Consider the following 4045-nt stretch of genomic DNA (forward strand, 5'->3'; position numbering starts at 1 on the left):
ATAGTGTTTCCATAGATACAGCTGCATCTGGCAGCAGGTGGATAGGCGCATTTTTGTCCTTGAATATTACTCGAGTAATCGTTGCAGCCCTAGAAGATATATTTACCATCAGAAAAACTGGTTTAGTTGAGACAAAGGTGTATTAACCGAAGGAGAAATTCAAAAGATGAAGTGCAAATATTAAAAAAAAAGGTTTGGCAGTTAATTAAGTGTGTTAATTTTAGACTTTGATAAGAACAGGTGTGATGTGACTGTAGCCTCAGGACATCTGAGTCCTTTCTGCACGTGGTTCAACTGCTGATTCGTGGTTGTTTTTTAACACTACAGTGCAGCTTTTTGTGAAGACAAAGATTTTAATTTTTAAAATCTTTTATTCATACCTTGAGGCCACATGTGTCTCTAATGGCAGCAGTTTAGTTACCACCACATAAATCAGCATGCCATTTGGTCTTTTGTGGTCTACAGTGATGAAAGTGGTACTTAGCACTGCATTTATGCACATTGGAAAAAAAATGGATTTTGTTTGATTCACAAGTTTGAATTTGAAGAAAAAAAACAACTTCCTGAGATGTCATCTAGAGAGAAAACGGCATGTGGAAACACCCCTTACTCAGCAATTGTGCTAGCATCATACTTACACATACAGTCAATTTTATGACTAATATGCACAGGAATTAAAACCTTTATGGCCACACAAACACAAACCAAAGTTGTCAGGATGGCCGAGCGGTCTAAGGCGCCAGACTCAAGGTGACAAACCTTCCGGTCAACGGGACTTCTGGTCTCCGAATGGAGGCGTGGGTTCGAATCCCACTTCTGACAATATTTTGCGGGCAGCATTGGCTCAGTGTTAGAGCATTGATCCCAACTCCCAACCGAATAGAATAGAATATACTTTATTAATCCCTTTGGGAAGGTCCCTCAGGGAAATTAAAAAAAACAAATCATCTTGTTTCCACAATCCAGTGTAAAGGAATTATATAAAGCTACTGGATGTAAATCTAGCGCCATCCCTACAGTTGAGTGGTAAAGTGGAAGAATTGAATCTACAGTGCTGCAGAGATGAGAGGCAGCAGGAGACGTACAGCCCACATATGTCAGCAAAAATACTGCTTCATTCATTTATAGTGTGTGTGTGTGTATGTGTGCCCAAACCCCATCTCTGCACATACATTTCAGCTACTATATTTATGGTATCCGTGATGATTTTATAGTTTAATTTAGAGCCTAAAATCCAAATAGCGTCCCAAAAATCCTGTTACTCAACACATGACCACATAACATAAATACCAGTAGTCAAATCTGTGCTAAAACATGGCAGTGTTGTGTAACTGCAATAATCTCTGCACAGTACCATCCATCGAAACTAATAGTGTCAGTGTGTTTTTATTGATCGCACCAGGCAGTGCAGTAGAACAGGTGACGGGCCTGGAAAATGAGAAATAAATGGAAAACAGGATCATATGTAACCATCATGACCCATTAACCTCATTCATTATTTAATTTTCCATCGGCTGCTGCCGCCGCTGCTGCTGCTGCTGGGTCTGATAGGAAAGAGAAGTCACAGCAGAGCTCCATTAAACTGATGTTACATAAAGGAAAACTCTCTGACCTACATTCTCAGATGTGTTTGTGAATGAGTGTGTGACCATGCGATGTTATGTGTGTGTGTACACATACACCGAGTCCTGTATAGGCTGCTATTGAAGCGACATGTGCTGACTGAGGAGAGACTGCTGTCATAATCAGCATGCCTGCAGCCGCTCCGTACACTGAATGAACCCAGCCCTCCTGATGGGAAGCCATGAAATCCAATTTTCCCGTCAATCTATCCTTCTCTACAATGGACACCCTGCAACGAGCAAACCTCATGCACCATCTACATGCTGCTCTCTCCTCCAGATGAGATGGAAGATCTGGACCACTGAGTGAAATATCAACACAGGGAAGTTACTAAACATATCGCCATGTGAATGCAAGCTTGTGCTAAGATTCCACACTGTCTCCTGCATCCCTGGCTCACCTTCCACACAGTGGCCAATTCAGCCCTTCCACTATGTTCACAACTTAAAGGTGTAATAAAACACCCTCCTGTCCTCGTCTTTACCTTTCACACGGATCAGTGAGGTGCATTAAAGACACAACCGGCTGTGTAAAAGCGGTTATAGTGTTCACTTGATCAGGATAGGCATGAAGTCACAGTGAGCTTGACCTACTGACTGTGTTTACCAAAACTGGGACAAACATGAGGTCACATTGACCTACGACAGAAAAACTAATCAGGTCATGTTTGACCTCAGGTGGAACTTTGTTCCAGAGATGTCGCTCCTGGAATATGGCTGCAAAAACACATGGAGTAAAAAGGGTTTGTAAAAAGCCAACAGCATCTATCTCAACCTAAACTCCCAGTTAATCCAAATACAGGCAAAGAGGTGGCGTGCAAGTGGAGCTTAGGTGGCAGCCAAAGCAGGCCTGCAAAATTATTTTGTATTTAAATCAAACAATCGAGTAACAGCATATAAAAAAGAAAGTTAGAACAGAGACCAGAATAGTTTTTCTATCAGGCTGTACATGTGTTTATTTCTGCTGTAAGTTGGACATTTGCTATTCACGTCTATGGGAGCCACTGGGGGTGTACTGCAGTTTCTGACATAAGTCCTCTTCTTATCACAAAAGAAATCACTTTGACAGTTTAAAATACATAAACCTTTGACAGTAAAAACTATGGACAGAGCTTCCGTGACATCACCCGTTTGTTTCTGAAAAGCCGTTTTGAGGATCGGTGGGAGGCTCCGGGACACTCTGAACGCCGCCATATTGGCAGTGTCACATGTGCCAAAACTGCAATTATGGACAAAGAGGGGCAGCACGAGCGAAGTTGAGGAGGTCGGGCGATCGTGGAAGCAGGAAACTCGCACTGTGATACAGCAACCGTCTGTCGCTCAAGCGCCAACACCATAATTATGCGTAATTTTAAGTCAGAATATAATTTGAGTTGTAAAAAAATTCACCCCCCCGTACAACTGACATTAGAAGGGAACCTATCATTTGAGACCAGAATGTTTTTTTGTACCAGGCTGTAAACATGTTCATTTCTGTTGTGAAGTCAGCCATTTTAACATGGGTGTCTATGGGAAATAACTCGCTTCTGGAGCCAACCCCACATGGGCTTCAAGTTTGAGCCCCGAAGGTTGCCGCTTGATAAAAACACATAACGCCTTTGGCCGTCAGTGAGGGTCACACAGCAGAGAGCATCTGAATAAATATCAACCACACAGGAAACTGCCAAGCATATGCAGACACATGACTGAGCTTCATTTATTCAGGGAATGGTCGCCACTCTTAATATTAAACCTGCATTAATCACTTCAGTAGGTACAGTAAACACAGAGCTGTTGACACATCGATCCCTCTGTGCAGGATATGTGCAGCTGGCGCAGTGGGCTGAACGTATTCTCTGGAACTGAAAACAAAGCGACGGTACACCGGCTGCTTCACCTCCAATTAGGAGAAGATTAGATTCTGAATCAGAGAGTTTAATGTTATTCCTCTTTTCCAAAGAAAACGCAGCTCATAAAGGCTGCACTGCGTGGGAGGCACAAATAAAAACACATTAGCCATCAAAATGCAACTGCTGCAATCTTCTTAGTAATAGTGGGAAGCTGGGGCGTACTTCAGAACCATCAGCATTTGCACATCAATAGAGGGGGGCTGGCTGAGACATAATATAATGCAGAGTATTCAGACAGAGGGGCTTTTTGAATCTCAATGGGAAAAGTGAAGATAACAAGTAGTAGCATGCGAACTGTTGGAGGCAATTATTTTGCACAAGGATGAGGTCTATGTATCAAACGTTGTGGCGCTGCAGAGTGTAACATCGTTCAATGGCAATGTCAAAACCACAAAATGAATGGGACACAAACAAGATCGCTGTGCTTTGAATAGCGGCACATAGAAAAGCCATTAGAGGAGCCCCAGGGTTTATTTCTCCCTCCCTTACAAGGGACAGCCACCAGTGAAGCTGCTGCCAACAACACTGCAGATA

At 42.8% G+C, this 4045-nt stretch overlaps 1 non-coding gene across 1 annotated transcript; it reads left to right on the plus strand.

The window, feature by feature from the left end:
- Positions 1-712: 712 nt before the first annotated feature.
- Positions 713-822, plus strand: trnal-caa (transfer RNA leucine (anticodon CAA)). Its single transcript has 2 exons — positions 713-750; positions 777-822. It is a non-coding gene; the product is annotated as a tRNA-Leu (tRNA).
- Positions 823-4045: the final 3223 nt, after the last annotated feature.

Source organism: Parambassis ranga, chromosome 21 (genome assembly GCF_900634625.1).
Source record: "Parambassis ranga chromosome 21, fParRan2.1, whole genome shotgun sequence".
Taxonomy (NCBI): domain Eukaryota; kingdom Metazoa; phylum Chordata; class Actinopteri; family Ambassidae; genus Parambassis; species Parambassis ranga.